Source organism: Podarcis erhardii (assembly GCF_964252035.2).
Source record: "Podarcis erhardii genome assembly, chromosome: 4".
Classification (NCBI taxonomy): domain Eukaryota; kingdom Metazoa; phylum Chordata; class Lepidosauria; order Squamata; family Lacertidae; genus Podarcis; species Podarcis erhardii.
In genome coordinates, this window is record NC_138508.1 from 100969635 (window position 1) to 100990325 (window position 20691).

Here is a 20691-nt window from a genome sequence, read left to right on the forward strand (position 1 = left end):
CAAAGCATATTTAACCCGAGGTATGACTGTAAGTGCTTGCAACTCAGTGTGCTGGGAAGCCATCAGAAGATCAGTGCTCAACTCACACAACCTCACCAGCCGCTACGGGCAACAAAAGCTTTCACACAACTAATTCAACCCTCAGCAGTACAGGTACAAAAAAATATGTACCAGCATAAATGAATTCTGTTTCACATCACACACACACACTTCCCAGATTTCTGCTACCAGTGCTGAAATAAATTTCTACAGGGACAAACTCATATCTCTTATTGTTCCTAGAGGAAGCTTTACAGACCTAACAATATAGCACTTTTTAGTCCCTGCCAAATCTTTTATAGCAACATGGTATGTGATTGAGATTTATAGGATTACTTTGCAGTCCTCCAGATTTTATTGTAATCCACCAGAGAATCATGGTGGATTGTTTCTCTAAACCCCCCAAAAAAGGGCATCTCTCATGCCTATCCTAATTTTCTCAAAGAACAGTTCACAAAGGATGTTCACAAATATTAGGCTAAGACTTGGTCACATTTTGTGAAAAAAAATGTAATGTACTCAGATCATTAGTTCATGCAGCCTAATTCTGTGCTTCAGAATGAATAAGTTCAGTTTATTTGTTTATTAGGTTGATTGTTTTGAGATTTACCCAACTTCTCAACAATGCTTTTTAAGAAGCATATAAACCAATATAAAATATAATGAAATTAATTTATAATCAGAGCATTATTAAGGTGATGGCTCATCTAACCATAATAAACAACAAAGAATCATAACACTACAAGACTGGGAGAAATTCAAGATGTATCTACAAAAACATTGTAATTTGTTTGAATGTTAAGAAGGATGCTAGATTATAAAAAACTGGCCACCACTAAACTAGATTTAAATTTGATGATAAGTGAGACTAAAGAAAATATAAAAATTTTATTGGAAAAAGTGTTAAATCATATTGGAATGTGTGGACATGAGATTGTAAACAAGTTGATAATTTGTTTGGAAAAATTTTTTTTTAATGATGTAAATGGGAGAGGGGGACGTGAGGGAGTCCAAAGAAGTGAAGAATTTGTTGTTATAAAAGTAAGATTGTTTTATGTGTGCATTTATATTTTAAAAAAAAACCTTAATAAATATTTATAAAAAAAAAAAAGAATCATAACACTACAAGCCTTGATTATTAGCATTTCAGTATCATGTCAAATGAAAGTTTTACCTTCCTTTGAAATAACAACAGCAAGCTAAAAAGATGAGCCTAACCGAACAGAGTCCTAAAGGTATGGAGCCACCATTAAGAAGACTCTGCTTTTATATGGAACCAGAACCCTCAGCAAACCCTCTGAAATTATCTTAGATCACAAAGGAGTGGGTGGGGTGAGAAACATGGTGAAGGCATTCCTTCAGATAACCAAAGCCCAAATCATATTGAGATTTTAAAGCCATAGTCAGTATTTTGAATTGTGCCCAGACACTACCCGGTTACAACAGGTGTAACTGGGAAAAAGCTTCTCTGCACCATTTGCATACCAAACATTAAGCCAAGTTTATCAGCACTCCTAGGCAGCAAACCTGCTCCTCTAGGGATGTGTGATCCCACCTGGAGCAGCACATTAACTTACTCGGAAACTGATTGGCCCACCTACAATCAGCACTCATCCAGACCACTGCCAATTCTAGATAACTGTTCACAGATTTCTCTGCTTTGCTTGTTGTCTACAAAAAGGCAAAACATAAGTAGCAGAAGATGTGCGGTAATTTTACTGAACATTGTGTATTGAAAACATACTGGTCTTTATTTCAGCTGAGCGCTGTCCATTTTGGATACCTGTGGCTATGTTAGCTAACAGGAACATGATAATGGTTTCACACCAAGATGCAAAATATCTGCTAACATTAAATAAGATATTTTAGAGGAGAAAACCAATCTCCATGTCTTGCATGGTGCCATGTCCTTCAGTCTGAATGTCTATGGGACATATGTATAGAATGCATTTTCTCCCAAGCCTGCCTTTTGAGATCATCTTTGATGAACTTTCTACTACAGGTGTTTACAGATGGAAAAATGCACCAGAAGTCACTTTGTTGATTTGGATAGGGGGCTGCTTCGTTTCAGAAAAGACGCTGTTTGCTTCAGATCCAAGGTTAAACCTCAGTTTGATTCAGTTTTTGAATCTTTGGGTGTCTCCCAATTGATTGTGATTGATTGATTGGGAACTGGCTATAATCTTTCTTTAAATGAGGGGGAGAAGAGGGAAGAGGGAAAAATGGACCCAAAATTAGACATATGGGAGCATGGTTTGAGGGTGTCTGTAAATAATCTTTAAAGTTTAAACTATTTTTAAGGAGATGCCAATAACTTGTTTATTTTTTTAGTGGAAACGGGGGGAAATTGCAGACATAGTAGTCCTTTCTGATTGGATGAAGCCAATCCAATTTCAGAAAAGTAAGTACAGATTTCTTTTCTGAAAAGAGATTTCAAATGTTAAGGCTTTTTATTTGTTTAGGGAATAGCCTATAACTTTTTAAAAAAATCTTTTTTGTTGAACTGGATTACATTTGCAAGTATAGCAGACCCTTTGGAGGAAATGAAGCATGTCAAATTTAGGAGTGATAGGTGCATTTCATTTTGATTTGAGGGAGCAAACTTACCTTGTTACGCTTATCTTTACACATAAACTGCCTTGGGGACAACAGAAGCTTTGCCAGGCAATTGATGAATGACACTTTATTGAAAAATAAAAGTATATACTAATGTAGTGCCTGTGCACGCTATAATACCATGACTGTGTTTTTGTGCACATACAGTCGAGAGAGAGATGCACTAAACAAGGAACACAGGCAAAGAATCAAACTGATATTATACAATTACTCAGAGGCACACAGGCATACAGATATTTAACTTAAATAAAATGCAAGCAGAGCCAGAACGTGTGTGTGTGTGTGTGTGTGTGTGTGTGTGTGTGTGTGTGTGAAGGAAAGTCAGTTACCTAACAGTTTATTCAGAAGAGACACAAGGGATTGACTTTTATGAAAGAATGTGGGCTGTGATCTACTAACCCCTCCCATCAGTGCAAGGATTTCTGCTTGTTCAACAAGACTTCCCACCCCGCACCCTCCCCAATTGTGCTCCAGAGGGTTGAGGGAACCCCCTGAACAGATTTTGGGGGGATGTGGGGGAAGGAAAGGGGGAGAATAAGATCACACAGGGAAAGCAGCCAGCACTGGCTTCAGAATTCTTTTAGTGCTACTGTCCCTAAGAAAATCAACTTGTAGCTTGCAACAGAGTACTGAAAACAGCAGAGCAGCTTTTGATATCTTACTTCAACATTGCTCCCAAAGTCCTATGATTGGAGGACCCTTGTAAAGTCATTCCCTGGTTGGAAGCTGTCAGTGCACGGAACCTGCAAGCCCTTCCTCCCCACCCCTCCAGCACTCTCCTTTTCTCATAGGCAACTGAAAACAATTTCAGCTATCAAATACTCTGCTCTTAGAGCAGGCAGTACTTGAGAAGTCTCAGGATTCTGCCTTATCCAGAACTTGAAGTCTACTCAGATGAAGAGCAAGGGGAGCAGGGCTCTCCAGCAGATTTCCACCGTGCCAGTGACTGAGGAGCAACCAAACCTTGCTATCTTTGCCATAGGTCTTCAGGTTCCCACACCAGATACCTGGCTTCCTAGTCAGCTCTCAGACTGCCCTGTCTTCTCCAGGGCCACAGAAACAAAGGAGATGGCATGCCAGGCCAAAGTGCCCAGCTATGAGGCTATGAGTCAGGGGGAGTCCATGGAAACGCTGATCCAGATCAGGGCCTGACAGAGAGCTAGGGAGTGAGGCTCCAGCCCCTGTGTAAACGGTCAGTCTGAGCTGCTTCACTGCTGAAGCAACCACTCTCCTCCTCCTTCCTGGCTGAGGAAAATAGGTAGAGGGGCAAATGGTTTGATGCAAGTTCAAATTCAAAGGCAGTCTCAGTAAGAGCTAAGCAATGGCTAGTGCACCCCACAATAGTTGCTGGGCAGTCTTATGAAAAGGCTAATAATAACAACCTTAATGAGCCTTGAAGCGAGACAGTTCTATTACCCTTTGCAAAATGCACAGCTTTCAGTCCATTTGGGGAAGCTTTGAGAAAGTACATTGCCACTATTATTTCTAACTTCAATCCTAGTCAGATACATTATATGCATGCTTCTATGGATGAAATTCAAAAGAAGTTACAAGTATTCTTGACAGTTGACAGTGTCTATGAAAATCATCCTTATAACTAAAAGAGGCAAATATGGATTTATTTAATTAGAAAAAAAAATCTCTGGATGTGAAGAATAATGTTTCAAAGAGATACTTAATATAAGCAGAAATGACTTTTCCTTCATGGAAAATTAAGTTTTTCCCCCCTTTCTATTAGCATTTCAATTGAAAACATTTCCACTCATTTCCTTCTTAATGGAAGTATATAAATAGCAATAGCCATTAAGTACTGCATTTTTCGAAAAGATTTTTTTTTTACATTAAGAGCCTTAATAAAGTCTCAGAGGAGCAGCACAAACAGTGTACAAATGAAACAACTAATTTCAATCTCATTTAATATATATTGATTTTGTAAGGATTTGTTTTTATACCTGTTTTAAGCCTTTAGCATAGTTTTCCAGGTGGTGGTCGCCTTAAATAATAATAAAAAAATCCAGAGAGGATTACAATTTCATATGCACATCTGCATTAGGAGGATTTTCCAAAAGGCTTAAAGTTTGGAACATTATGAGCAATCAGGAGACTTTGAATTCACTGAGACACCTTTGAAAATGTTGTTCCATGGAATAGGTCTCTATAGGAGAGTTCCATTCTGGGACTAAATGTTTCAAATTTCTGCTAGAAATGCTCTTCTCACAAAAGTTAATTGTGAAATCTTCTGTGGCTTAGTTTGTGCTTTCCAGCCTGAGGAGCCTGTTCCCGAGTTGTTGTGAATGAATAGAACACAGAAGCTGGGGAAAATGAAAAGGTAACAACAGTGTGGAAGAAAATATATATATTCTGGTAGTAACTTTGGTTCACTTCTCCTCACAATCTTATTCTGATCAGGTCCTGAAGTCACTTCCCTAATAACTTGGTTGTTCTGGGGAAGCAGAGCTACTTCATCATCAACTGGTCTGTCTTGTGTTATAGCTGTGACCACACTGATTGACATATAGGAAGCCCTTTATAAGTGGGGTAATGAATAAATGTAGTTGGCTGGCTCCCAACCAGTCTCAGAGAGAACTTTTGACTAACTGAACGCGAGGTTTCTTATAAGACTCCTGGGCTGATTAAGGATGCCCCTTTGTCAATGGCATGTTGTCACTTCCAGCCAAGCCTAAAAATAACCAGTTGGCCAGATCTCCAACTGCACTTCCCATGTACTGTAGCGTGATCTGAACTGCGGGTGACGTGAGCTCTCTCTTTTGCTGCTGGCCTAAGCAATAGGCTAGTAGCCCTCTCCAGCATGGTCAAACTAAGATCACATATTACACATGGAGAACAAAATGATCACATTATATTTGGTGCCAGTGAAAGTCAGAAGACTGATTATGAATGAATGGCATATAGAAGAACAGTTTCTGGCTTCTAGCAAAACATTTTGCTTCTGTACTCAGGAACAATAGAGAGGATATTTATTTTAGATACACAGTGAGGGGGGGGAGAGACAATATCTGCTCCTTCTTTATAACTTACATCTTTGACAAATAGCAGCTCAAGAAAAAAAGGTGTGAGAAAAATGGCCATAAAAGGAGGGAAAGGGTATGCCTGAAATACTGGAAGAAGTCCCAAGATGCTGAGTGGAATTTTTATTTAATAAAACACCAATGTTAGAACAACATATTTATCAGTTCAGATGGGGGGAAATGTCTAAATGCACTACAGGGAGAAAAAGGGAAAATAATGGGAAATCAAGTTAACCACCTTTTATGTGAAAGAAAAGTATAATCAGACCATTTCTGCAATGAATCTGTGCTACTCTAAAGCCATCTGTACTATCATTCACACACACACACAGAGAGAGAGAGAGAGAGAGAGAGAGAGTACAAAAGATAGAAAGCAAAACCCTGTTTTGCTTTACTTTTATTTGGTTCAGTAGTGCTGGCATCCTCCAAAGATGAACATACAGCATTGATAGATTATTTCTTCTTCTCATGTTATCCTTTTGCCAAGCTGTCTTCTTGCCCTTGACCTCTCTAAGGTCTTTGGTTGGGTGACACTTTGTACGTGTTCTGCAGGAGGCATTCAACCCAGTAGGTTACAACCAAGCACCCCATGCTTAAGTTTTGTCACTCTAGTTCTGAGAGTCCCGGAACCTTAACGAGGATGATACAGATGTCTTACTGTGCATATGCAAAAACACACAGACATACCTACACTGTGGTGCTGCATTGGAAAGGAAGATTGGTAGTGATGGGCAAGCTTTGTTTTAGGGACATAGTTGTTGTTGTTGTTTAGTCGTTTAGTCATGTCCGACTCTTCGTGACCCCATGGACCAGAGCACGCCAGGCACTCCTGTCTTCCACTGCCTCCCGCAGTTTGGTCAAACTCATGCTGGTAGCTTCGAGAACACTGTCCAACCATCTCGTCCTCTGTCGTCCCCTTCTCCTTGTGCCCTCCATCTTTCCCAACATCAGAGTCTTTTCCAGGGATTCTTCTCTTCTCATGAGGTGGCCAAAGTATTGGAGCCTCAGCTTCACGATCTGTCCTTCCAGTGAGCACTCAGGGCTGATTTCCTTCAGAATGGATACGTTTGATCTTCTTGCAGTCCATGGGACTCTCAAGAGTCTCCTCCAGCACCATAATTCAAAAGCATCAATTCTTCGGCGATCAGCCTTCTTTATGGTCTAGCTTTCACTTCCATACATCACCACTGGGAAAACCATAGCTTTTACTATACAGACCTTTGTTGGCAAGGTGATGTCTCTGCTTTTTAAGATGCTGTCTAGGTTTGTCATTGCTTTTCTCCCAAGAAGCAAGTGTCTTTTAATTTCGTGGCTGCTGTCACCATCTGCAGTGATCATGGAGCCCAAGAAAGTAAAATCTCTCACTGCCTCCATTTCTTCCCCTCCTATTTGCCAGGAGGTGATGGGACCAGTGGCCATCATCTTCGTTTTTTTGATGTTGAGCTTCAGACCATATTTTGCACTCTCCTCTTTCACCCTCATTAAAAGGTTCTTTAATTCCTCCTCACTTTCTGCCATCAAGGTTGTGTCATCTGCATATCTGAAGTTGCTGATATTTCTTCTGGCAATCTTAATTCCGGTTTGGGATTCATCCAGCCCAGCCTTTTGCATGATGAATTCTGCATATAAGTTAAATAAGCAGGGAGACAATATACAGCCTTGTTGTATTCCTTTCCCAATTTTGAACCAATCAGTTGTTCCATATCCAGTTCTAACTGTAGCTTCTTGTCCCACATAGAGATTTCTCAAGAGATTTCAGGGACATTACCCTACCATTACTGAAGTTTCCGTAAGTTTTCAAGGAGCCAGAGGTTTTGCCCAGAACAAAGTCTGGTATGCCTAAACCAATGTATAGATCCATTGAATTAATTGTTCAGAGTTACACAGTGTAGAACAAGTGAGTTAAACAGAGATATGGGTGTTCCTAAATACTAATCATACACCATATGGTCTATAAAGGTGGCAGCACAATCTCCACCCCCACTTGGCATCTCGGATATGCAAGATACCCAGCAAGCTTCTATTTTTTCCATCTAAAGAGTCATTGAGTAATTTCCCAAAGATTAAGACAAACTGAGGGCTGTTCCAAGGAGGGTCTGATTTAGAATTGATTTAACACCATGTGTATTGAAACTGTAGATGTGCTCCTTCATACACATCTACAGTTTCAATGCATCTCCCATCTCTTTCACAGCACAATCCTAAATGTACAGGTCTTCCACAAGTCTCATTGTATTCTATGGAGCTCCCCCCCCCCCAAGGTGAATGTGTATCGGAGGGATGGGGAACCTGTAACCCTTCAGATGCTGTTGGACTCTGTTTCTACCAGCCCCAGCCAGCAAGGCCAATGATTAGGGATCAAGGGAGATGGAGCCCAACAACATCTGTAAAACCACAGGTGTCCCTCCCCCCAGGTGTCTGGGATTATAGCCTGAATTTCTTCTAAAAGCATGCACAGGAAGCCCTGAATTGGTTTGGAGCACATGTTCTTTCTCTCACTACCTTTATCTATATATGAAATATACAACTCTGTATCTTGATATGAAATTTATACACCGCAGTTCAAAGGCCGATCTGCCAATCATCTAAAACAAGAATATGGTAGAAACATAGCACATAATACAAAGGCAATGGTTCCTTTCCCCTGTTATACTGTGATCCAGTTCACTCTTACCCATTCCCCACTGAATACTGTAGAACACACTTTTGATCTGAAGGAATATGAATTGGACTGCATGCCACTTTTAAAGCATTTTGAAGTATGGAGTTTCATAACAATAATGAATGCTCTAAATGTATTTATTGTATTTTTATTCAGTATTTTTCTCTATAAAGAGGCCAGAAAAGCACACACTATTCTCTCCTCTGCCTTTCACCTTCACAATAATAAGCAGGTTTTGCCGAGAGATCACTGGCGGCTCATAACATTTTGACTTGGCAGGGCTGCAATTTTTAACCTTGCTGTTTTCGTCACTTGTACAGCACTTGTTTAGGAAACTGCGCCATTACACATGTCCAGGGGTGCCAATGTCCCCTTCTTTCTCAAAAAGGAAAAATAAAGTCAGTTATTCTCTGTACATCTATGGACAGGGGGAAAGCTGCTTTTCTGCTTAGAGACACTCTTCGCTACAGCTATATTTTTGGATTAGGATTGGCAGAGCGGCACAGAGAGCTGATTGGTCAGAGAACAGGAGATTGATATAAATGTCTCTGTAATTCAAAGGAACTATAAAATGTTTGGTGTGAAAGAGTGTATGGGAAGATCTTTTTCAAAAAAAAAAAATGCTTGAGATTTTCAGTGGGAAGGCTGTGTTCCAGTGGAACAGTCTTTACTGTAAGAAATGCTGTGAATGTCATTGGCCCAAATCCAACACAGTGAGATTCAGGGCTGAGTAAGATTTGGAACAAGGTATACCTGATCCTTGTATCACTAGCAGTCACCTCGTTGGTGCTTTATGTAATTAATTGCATTAATATCTAAAGCTGAGGATAGATGTATTCCTAAGAGCAATACAGTGGTGCCCCGCAAGACGAATGCCTCGCAAGATGGAAAACCCGCTAGACGAAAGGGTTTTCCGTTTTGGAGGTGCTTCGCAAAACGAATTTCCTATGGGCTTGCTTTGCAAGACGAAAATGTCTTGTGAGTTCCTACGGGGTTTTTTCCCTTTCCCCCCCTTTTTCTAAGCCGCTAAGCCGCTTATCTGCTTATCCGCTAAGCCGATAAGCCGCTAAAAGCCGCTAAACCGCTAATAGCGCTAATCCGCTAATCCGTCAATGGGCTTGCTTCACAAGACGAAAAAACTGCTAGACGAAGAGACTCGCGGAACAGATTCTTTTCGTCTTGCGCGGCACCACTGTACTGGATCAATTAGACTTAGTAGAAAAACAGGATAGAAACAATTAAATGTATCCCATCTTATGCTGATGTTGTGGGGTGTTGGTTTGTAACTGCAAAGTATAGCTTGAGTAGCTTTGGTGAGATATATGGCACACATGTACAAGACGGAAAATGATAGGTAGTTGTAACAGAATATTTCCAAAATGCTGAGTATCATTCAGCAATCCCATGTCTGTGAACTCAGCTACATTACTAAAAATAAGACGTTATGAATGTGTTATAACACTGTGACACCAGATGGCGATATAGAGCTGAAATCGGAGCTCTATGAAATTTTCTATTGTGAGCTTTAAAATGTTTTTTTCAGAGCATTTTCACAGTGTTTTTATAACTATGTAGATGCAGCCTGTGTGCAACTAAAAATTATGTACGTTCAGATGAATATTTTCCCATCTTTTATGAAGTGATTGCCCCTCTTTTTCCCCTCCATTCTTCTGCTATGATTTATTTCCCTCATATTCTCCACCTACTCTTAAAAGAAAAAGGAATAGATAAAACTAAAAACTGCAGGTGTGCTCCCAAGCCATGTGTCCTCCATGATTAGCACACCTAAAGGACAACCATGGAGCTTTTAAACAGCATGCCTGAAAGACTCCTTAGGATTTACACACCCTGGCATGGGGCAGGTGGCGTCTCAGCCCAGACCACGTTATTATGCACGACTGCATGGAGAACAACCAAGAGAGAAGGTGGTTTGTAAGAAGGTGAGAGGTGTCAGGAAAATCAATAAATGCTCTATGTGACGGCCTGTAAAACCAGCATAACCTATTAAAACACTGCAAGTTAGGGCAGCCCTAGGCACCAATAACTCACGCTTGGCAGACTATGAACTTCTATGTCTCCGATTATAACCTTTGTCAGCAGCCTCAGGAATGCACAGGGAGCCATTTATACCTGGCAAAACGGACTATTTGGAGAGTGAACAGAGGTCAGCACTCTTTATGGGAAACCAGGTTGTGTTCAGGGTATTCTGTAACCCTTTATAAGCATTTAACTGTGTCCCTTGCCACCTGCCTCCACCCATCCTTCACAACTGCTATATTTTCTAATATGTATAAACATTTCCCCTTATTCTTGCATGTGCTTCATTTCCTTGTGTATATAATATATTTAGACTTAGATACATGAACCCATAAAATCAATGCTTTGCATATCCCTTTCGATCCTCCCACTCCCTATTTTTTCATTTCAGATTTCTATTTTCTCTCATTTTCTTTATCTCTTCGCCCTCAGAAGTACTGCTTTCATGCTAGTCCCCTTCCTCCTTCTACTCTGACAAAAGGAGATTAGAACTGCTGTAAACATTACACAGAATGAGCAGGTACAGCAAGGAGGCTGGTGTGACAAGTCTCGGCTGTACTACTTTAGATTGCCTTATTGTTGAATGCCTTGCTTTGTTTTAGGGAGCAATCCTATACAAGCGAGACGTTGTGAGTTAGGCTGCCATAACGTACACCAGATCCAAACTCTGTTCAGCAGCACTGAGCTGGCCTAAGCCTGGAAGAGTGTTGAGTGGGGGGAAAGTTTCTAAAATAGTGTTTCATCTACACAGCCCTTTTTGCTGGGCTGGTCACATGACTAGGTTGAACAGTCTTGGGATCAATCTTAATTTGCCCCTTCTCTGCCCCCCCCCCCCGCCAACCCCGGTATGTTCCTTTATCTGATCTTACTCTGGCTTAATATCCCTGGGTTCAGTGAGCCAAGAAGGGGGAGATACATGGGCATATCTCCATCAGAAGGTGACATATGCCAGTTTCACGAGGAGCCTGCTAGATCATCTAGGCATTCACAATATCCAAACCTGCTCATCCCAGAAGATCCTGCTATAGAATTGCTCTCTTAAACACTCTCTGTGTGACAAACTAGCACACAAGATTAGTCGGTCCCAGCTCCTGCCAACCTAGCAGTTCGAAAGCACGCCAAAAAGTGCAAGTAGATAAATAGGTACCACTCTGGTGGGAAGGTAAACGGCATTTCCATGCACTGCTCTGGTTTCGGTGTTCCGTTGCACCAGAAGCGGCTTAGTCATGCTGGCCACATGACCCGGAAAAACTGTCTGCGGACAAATGTCAGCTCCCTTGGCCAGTAAAGCAAGATGAGCGCCGCAACCCCAGAGTTGTTCGCAACTGGCCTTACCTGTCAGGGGTCCTTTACCTTTACCTGTTTAGGTGGCTTAACGTAGCTATCTCCCCAATGTGATATGCTAAGGTCTGTTGCAAATTCTACTGGAAATGGAAATGGGTCCAGAAATTGCTCCAATCCCTGTCAGGAACAGAAACATGGATGTGAGCAGAATTCACTATTGTTGGTCTTTTTTTAGTCCACAAATGTTGTATTAATAATTGTGTTATTTTCTACTTTGTTTTTGATGTTTTCCTTCCATGGAAATACACTGCACAATTCATTACATAATTAATTCAGCCATGGCGGATAGTAAGACAAATAACCTAGCTTTTTGTGGAAACCAAATTGGAGCAGAACGGAGGCATAAAGGGGAAAGTGGCAACTTCACCCTCCATCCTTGTGATAATAATTATTTTCTGCAATGTGACACTACAATAGTATAGTCCAGCACCCCAAACTCCGAGCGGTGTGAGATTCCTGGAGTTCCAAGCTCTTACCCAGGGTTCCTGTTTCCTTTTAGAAATGAGGCACAGCAGAGACTGTGGTGTCTTTATAATATATGGTTTATTTCCACATATATACAACCTGAGTCTATCATGGAGGGTCTTGTTTCTCCCACAGCCACAGCCTTGGATTCAAACAGAAATCAGCTATGGCTCTCTCTAAGACTTTACCTGCACTCTATAAAGGATCGGGAGAAGGCCCCAAATATCTCTCTACTTTTCATTTAGGTCACAGGTCTATGGGATTTACATCTGAGTAGACACATATAGAATTGCGTCCTTGGAATGCAATTAAAATGGATTCAGTATATATAAACAAATGCATTTTCTCATTTGGAACCTTCTGCATTTTGTTCCTTTTAATCTTTTCTGCTTGTTGATTTCTTTCTTTCTTTAATGTTCTTCATGATAGCATTAGGGATCTTTTTACAAGGAAATACATTTGACCCAGGTTAAGTAATAATGGAGCTCAGTGTTCTTCATAACTTTTTAATATCAGTTATTCTGTAATCAATTTAATTTTAATGACTGAAGTTACAGTTACATAAACTTAAGGCAATAATATGATTAGCTGAAATTTTAAGTAAATTACCCAGACATTTGCAACCGCAAGACAGCTGTGAAATAAGTTGATTTAACTAATTCAGATGATTTAGCTCATCAGCCATTTGAATATTTGCAGGGAAGTAAAATCTGTTTATAAAAACAGTATGAAGCTTCGCCCCACCCTTCTTCAAGATGTTAGAATGAGGAGAGAAATCCTTCTGCTCCTATCCATTCTCTAGGGCAGCCAGATGCTTCTGTCCCTAATAGTTGTACACTAGATGGAAATTCGACAGGTGCAACTCTTATGCAAGCTACACCTGCTCAAGTTCCATCTTCTGCACAACCATTAAAGGGGCAGGAGTCCTGTTGTCTTTTTCATCTGGGCACCCCTAAATTCTGATGGTCTCTTACAAACCATTTGCTCTAACGTCAGCTGCTTTTGCCTGCTCAGGTAAGATCAGTTGTTGCTAGAGCAAATTGACCCAAGTCTCTTTTTAAACAAACAAACAAATTAGAGAACATCTGAAGAGGCTGGCTGGTGTAAAAGGGAACCTGATATTGTTACCTGCCCCTCTGTTTCTATGTGAGCATGGGGCAGTAAGCCAAGTAATTCAGAATGCTGATGGCCAGGAGCTCATTCACCTCCTTTAAATTTTGCAGGACTTGATCCATGCAATGGAATATTTGAACTGAGAAAGGTCCTCATTAAATCTGGCAATTATTTTCTGCTTCATCAGTCAATTACTTGCCCGTTTTTATTTTATTTTTTTGAAATCTGTTAACTGGGCAGGACATGCAGAGATTTCTGGGTCCAGGAATAGAGCTCAAAGTGAGTTCGCAGGTAGAGTCCATACATTTCAATGGTTCTGGGGGGCAAAAGGTGCCATCCAATGGCATCAGCACACTTGTACGTTTCCTGAACCCATGGGATGCTACATGGTGTCCGAAGTGGACCTGCAGCTTCAGTGAGCCAAAAATATTTCTAGCAAAGTGTTTGCTGGAAGCTGCAGAATGAATGTCTTCAAGCCTTTTGAGATGAAGGTGACAGGAGATTTGGGAGAGGGCTGGAGGGAGTAGGAGCAAAAGCTTCTTCTGTACTTCACTGTATCCAGAGCAAACAACAATCTTCTGTATCCAGAAGATTAAAGGTAAAGGTACCCCTGACCATTAGGTCCAGTCGTGGACGACTCTGGGGTTACGGCACTCATCTCGCTCTATTGGCTGAGGGAGCCGGCGTACAGCTTCCGGGTCATGTGGCCAGCAGGACTAAGCCGCTTCTGGCGAACCAGAGCAATGCACGGAAACATCGTTTGCCTTCCCACTGGAGCGGTACCTATTTATCTACTTGCACTTGATGTGCTTTCGAACTGCTAGGTGGGCAGGAGCACGTCGCGGGCATTCGAACCGCCGAACTTCTGATCGGCAAGCCCTAGGCTCTGTGGTTTAGGCCACAGCACCACCCGCATCCCTTATCCAGAAGATTAGAGGGTTGCAATTATTTTGTACTACATTGGTGAGAAGGCACTAGATACCCACAACAGCATGCAAAATGTGTGTGCAGTTCCAACCAACCAACCAACAAACAAACAAAAAACCCTTGCCAGAAGCCTTAAAAGATTTCAGACAGTATTGTGAGCCTAAGAAACACCCAGTGTTTAAATGCTGTCAGTTTTAGCAAGTCAGAATAGCAGACAGGAATTGTTACCTGGGCAAGAGTAAGGATCCAGCTAGCTCCCAGTTATCTAAAGAGGAAGCTAGATCCAGTGAGGGGATGTCACACACGCCACAACAAACATATGGTGTCATAAAATGGAGACAGTTTGTTTCAATACAAATACATACAAGAATAATGAAGTGAAAAAACGTACAAGCATAATTATCACTTTATAAATAAGAACACGCACATAGCAACTCCACCCAACGATCTCAGATGCATTTTCTGTTGGCTTTTAACTTATGTGTAATGTTGTCTTTCTATATTTTAACTTAGTAATAGTTGTGAATAACCCTATTTTACACTTGTTTAGTGTGTCAGGAACATTATTAACTTGCTGACAAAGGAACATTGCGCACAGTTCCTTCTAATTATTTAATCTATTCCCAAGTCATGAAACAAGAAATCTCACCTATTCCTTACATAATTGGAATGCTGAAATATTGTAGGAATCATTTTGGGAGGTCAGATACGTATGCATAGCTGAAGCTTTTGTTTCCTCGCAGAAGGAATGCATGTTGCAAAAGGAAAGAGTAGTCAGTCATTCAGGTAACTTCTCCCTTAGTCTCCTTCTCCTGGTTTGCAGCTTGTTTTAAAATATGTGGCAGTCAGTTTGTGAGGAGATTCAGATCAACCATGTTGTTTGGTCCACCATGGCCTAACATGGTAGTGGTCAGGGATGAGCAGGTGGCTTATGACGCCCCGTCCTCTTTTTGTTGAAGAGGACTTTCTGATTTGAACTTTTTGCTCCTCTGGTTTTGGCATCAGTTTAAAAGGTGACAAATGGAGGAGTGCACTTAGGACTCATCTAAGAGCCAGTGTGGTGTAGTGGTTAAGAGCGGTAGTGTCGTAATCTGGGGAACCGGGTTTGCGTCTCTGCTCCTCCACATGCAGCTGCTGGGTGACCTTGGGCCAGTCACACTTCTCTGAAGTCTCTCAGCCCCACTCACCTCCCAGAGTGTTTGTTGTGGGGGAGGAAGGAAAAGGAGATTGTTAGCCGCTTTGAGACTCCTTAAAGGGAGTGAAAGGTGGGGTATCAAATCCAAACTCCTCCTCCTCCTCTTCTTCATCTACACTTGTGCTTTTAAACTCTAAAAAATGAGTTTTCAAAAGGGTTATGATAATGATAGCCATGTGACGTTCTTTAAAGATGTTCTTAATGCGTTATTAAAAAGTGACACCAGACCAAAGGGCGCTGCAGAGCTCTCTCTCTGTCAAATAAGTGGGTAGGCATTGTAAGAAAGGAAGCAAAAGAGAAACCAGATGCCTTTACGTTTTAGAATGATATCAAAAACATCGTTCTAAGGATGTTTAAAGAGTGAGTATAGATCCAGCCGGACGCGGGTGGTGCTGTGGGTAAAACCTCAGCGCCTAGGACTTGCCGAACGCATGGTCGGCGGTTCGAATCCCTGCGGCGGGGTGCGCTCCCATCGTTCGGTCCCAGCGCCTGCCAACCTAGCAGTTCGAAAGCACCTCCGGGTGCAAGTAGATAAATAGGGACCGCTTACCAGCGGGAAGGTAAACGGCGTTCTGTGTGTTGCGCTGGCTTGCCAGATGCAACTTGTCACGCTGGCCACGTGACCCGGAAGTGTCTCTGTACAGCGCTGGCTCCCAGCCTATAGAGTGAGATGAGCGCACAACCCTAGAGTCTGGCAAAACTGGCCCATACGGGCAGGGGTACCTTTACCTTTACCTATAGATCCAGCCTGAGTTGACCTAGCCAGACTAGCCATCTAGCTCATGCCCAACAGGAGCACATCATCCTTCAGCTGGTGAAAAAAAATCATGTTAAGCCCAGTGATGAGCACCCAAACTCCTTCTCCATCCCTTCATTCACCAGGCAAAAGTAAACAAGAAACCAGGAAGCAGTAATTCTAGCAGCACTTTTCTTCTTTGACGTTATAAGGGTGATTTAACCAGGATATCATACTTTGTAGGTTTTTAGAAGAGCAGATTCCCTGCACATTCCAGGCAGATCTGATTATTAATAAAAATGACCCTAGTTTACTCCAACGACTGTTTGATCTATTTGATCTATTTCCCACCTCCATTCACAAAACAAGAGCCAACAAGCGTTTTGGATTATGAGCAGGCATCTTTTAATTTTGTGGCTGCTGTCACCATGTGCAGTGATCATGGAGCCCAAGAAAGTAAAATCTCTCACTGCCTCCATTTCTTCCTCTTCTATTTGCCAGGGAGTGATGGGACCAGTGGCCATGATCTTAGTTTTTTTGATGTTGAGCTTCAGACCAGGATATGAAAGAATAGAATGTACACTATATGGTGCATTAGTTGTGTGCATATGAATTTACATGCATGCACCTCCTCATATTCAGAAACTGAATTTCTGTAGTGCAAGGGTCAGGGGGCATTAAAACCGGATGAATGGCAACTGTAGGGACCTGCGTCCTTTTTTTTTAAGCAATTGGCTTTTCAAAAGAAAGGAGTCATGGCTCAGAGGTAAAACATCCGCTTTTCATGTGAAGGTGACAAGCACAATCTTTGGCATCTCCTGTTAAAAGGATCAGTTGATGCAGAAGGCCTTCTTGCCTGAAGCTCTGGATATCTGCTGCCAGTCAAAACAGACAAATAATCTAACCTGGTAATGCTGTTTCCTATTTCCAGTAAAAACAAAAGAGGCTATATATATGGTGGTGATTTTTCAGGCATGAGTATCAAAAACAGTAGGAATGAGGGAGAATTTGGTTTGGCTCACATTTTAATGTGGATCTACCTGATTTACACTTTCTGTGAATCAAAACAAAATGCTTATATTGGGGGAAAACTTGAGTGCATGAAATAAGGCTGTACCCTAATAATAGTAAGAATTACATACAAAAATACATTATATTAGGAGCAATCGCCTTTTAAAATGTGTACTTCGTGAGAGACGTGCACTAATAAAAACCACAAACTGATACAGAAATGTGAACCAAAGATTGGGGGGGGGGGGGTTTGAGAAACTGAAAATGACAGGATCATCCGTCCTCGCAGAAAACCAGGCCTGTCCTTGGTAAATAGGGACAACCTGAATCTGTAGGTGGCCTCCAACTAAATAATATAGCATTGATTTAAAAGTGTCTTCTCTGTGCCATTAACTATGACATTACACTATAATTTTGGAAGGAACTGACAACAGCCATATAGTGGATGCACCACGGCAAATGTTGAAGAATGAACACAAGTGTTTTTGATGAAAGTGCTTATTAAAAGGTGATTTTAACCTATTACCATACCATCACTACCATTGTGATTTTGTGTTGAATTAAGACAACTCAGATAGCCCTCTCAAATGTGGCAAATTTAAACATAAACACAAATGAAAGCATGCAAATTTTGCTTAACTGTAAAATATACAAAGTTCTCAGTGCCTCAAATGTGCATCTGGGAATCAATGCTTGCTGAACAGTGTGTTGCACATAGACCTTGGCTCAGTGTGCATTGATCTTTAACAGGCAGAGCTTAGGGACAGTGTGTGTGTCCCAGAGCTGTTCTGATTGCGTTGTTTCTGTTTCTCTTGATAGCTGCATACCCTCCAACTTTTCTCCGATGTCAATAGGGACGTCCCATTCCATAATGATAATTTTGCTATTTGTACCCCACACATCTTACTGGGTTGCCCCAGTCACTCTGGGCAGTTACCAACAAGCATAATAAAACATTAAACATTTTTAAAAAGCCCTTCCCTATACAAGATTGCCTTCAGATGACAGGGGTCAGATAACTCCATACCCTCCACCATTTCTCTGATAAAATTAGGGACGTCCTAAGGAAAAGTGGGACATTCCGGGATCAAATCAGAAACCAGGATGGCTGCTCTAAATCAGGGACGTCCCTGGAAAATTGGGACACTTGGACGGTCTGCAGTTGTTAATATGGAGGCAACTCATACTAGGAACAAACCATTCCACTATCAAAGCTACAATGGCGAGGTAGAAATTTGGGGATGCAGATGAAGAAAAAGATTATATGCTAGATCAGTGTTGCCAACTCTTTGGGACTCGTGGGCACAAGTGAAAATGGAAGAGAATGTCATGGGCAGCACCTATTCTGGTGGCGTAGCCAGAGTCCTCCAGAGTACCATTGCACCCAGGGACACCACAGTGATGACCCCAGGGCTAGGTCCACAAGTCCCAGACTGAGCCAGCCCCACAAATTCCCAAGTTCTAGCTCTTTGTTCCCCATTTTTTCCAATTTGTCAGAGTTCAGTCTATGCTACATTCTGAGTGCAGTTCCATTTTTAATTATAATTATTTTTAATTAAAAATGTACAGTGATTTTGAATGTTCTGTAATGGTGTATTTATGTAGAAATTAACAACAGATTATGTTATTAATGTACTAGCTACATGTCCAGTGCCTCCGTTTTGATTTGTGTCAGAAATAAATAGAGAATGGCCTGACTCTGACTCAACACCCGCATTTTTTTTGTTCTGACTAATATGCTGTATATTTATTACATACATTTCCATCTGACCTTTCCCATAACTTGAGGCAATCTGCAAACAAGATTCAACCAAGTATACTTCAAGATAAGCACATGCTTACCTTTTCCACTGAAAGTAGTGGGGCTTAACTTTATCTGGCAGGTGCCCTGATACACAGGTAAAAGCCCAAAAAGCCATTCTCCAAAAGCATTCTATCAAATCCAAAAATGCAAAACGGATATCTCATATTGGCAGTAATAAAACCAACAAACCAGCAAAAACAGACAGCAATGCAGCCCTCTAACACATCTTGGTCTTGTTTTAATACAGTGGTACCTCTGGTTACGTACTTAATTCATTCATTCCGGAGGTCTGTTCTTAACCTGAAACTTTTCTTTACCTGAGGTACCACTTTAGCTAATGGGGCCTCCCACTGCCGCCGTGCGATTTCTGTTCTCATCCTGAGGTAAAGTTCTTAACCAGAGGTACTACCTCCGGGTTAGCGGAGTCTGTAACCCGAGGTGTTGTAACTCAAGGTACCACTGTAGATGCATTTTCTACTCTAGAGGAGACCCTGTGTGCACATCAGAGTTGGACTTGCAAGGCCAAGGTTCAAACCTCTACTCAGCCGTGAAGCTCACTGAAAGGCATTGGAACAATGGCTATCTCAAGGGCTGGTTTGGTGTACGAGGCTTTGGGAGAGGCTATGGGATAAAAATATAATTAATAATCATCACAGTAGCAATGCACCTTCATCTGAATGAATGCTTGTGACCTCAAAAATTCTGCTGCTCTGTAACTGGGGGGGGGGGGGAATATATTTTTAATGAGGAAATAAGGAAACATATTGTCAGGGCTCCCTCTAGGTCCCAGCTCACAGAGGACCAACGCCAGGCTGATATTATGTACAAAAGTCTTTATTGAAGTATAATTTCCATTTTAAAGCCAGAGCGTGCAACCCTACGTCTAGACTCTAGACAGGCGAAGTCCCCTCTGAGTCACTGCCCCTTCCGCACCAGTTTAAGATCCTAGCCCGGCTCCACCTCCTGCGCTGTTCCTTCCTCCTCTGGGTCCTTCTGCCCCCTGGGGTTTCCTCCCTCCTGGACTCTTCTGACGCTGACCCCCCTGATTCTTGCCCTTCCTTCCGGCGGGCTTTGGGACCTGGCTCCCTATCCGGGCTACCTGCTGTGCCGCTCGCCTGTACATTTGAACTTGGCACGCGCGCCCAGCCGGTGACTTTCCTCTTGACCGTTTCCCCGCTCTCCGATGGAGGCGTGGCCAATCCTGACTCATCTCCTCCCTCTGGTGGTGGGAAGACTGGTCCCGATGCCTGGGACTCCTCCCCCCCACTACGCTCTGGTGGGGACGCTGGTCCTGATTTCCAACTGCTGCTCAGTGAGTCCCCGCTGGCCCCTTCCTTCTGGGGTTTCCCCCTTGGCACCCCCCTTGCCCTGGCCATCGGCGCTCCTCTCTGTGAATCTTCCGATTCGCTGGAGAGACTCGTGGAATCTCTCTGACCACTGTCACTGCCTACACCCCCCTCGTATTCCTCCTCCTCACTCTCCATTTGCTCCTTCTCCTGTGTCTCTGCTCCTGAACCCCTGACACATATATATTTTTTTAAAATAATTTTTATTAATTTTACAACATAAACAAAAAAAAAAACAAACAAACATAACACGACTTCCCCAAACCTCCCCTTCACTGCATCCTTATTTTAAATTTTTTTTAGCAATCCTTCATCCCTTTTTTGAACCCCTGACACATATATACCGTATTTTTTGCTCTATAAGATG

The 20691-nt window shown here is 41.9% G+C and overlaps 2 long non-coding RNA genes across 2 annotated transcripts in view; both read left to right on the forward strand.

The window, feature by feature from the left end:
- The window catches only part of LOC309339880, a 120235-nt gene that overhangs the window by 40955 nt on the left and 58589 nt on the right, over positions 1–20691 (forward strand). The window lies entirely within an intron of this gene.
- Positions 1–20691, forward strand: part of LOC309339908 — a 49266-nt gene that overhangs the window by 1269 nt on the left and 27306 nt on the right. Inside the window, exon 2 of the long non-coding RNA XR_014155644.1 lies at positions 2371–2440. This is a non-coding gene — a long non-coding RNA (uncharacterized lncRNA). The remainder of the gene's footprint in view (positions 1–2370; positions 2441–20691) is intronic.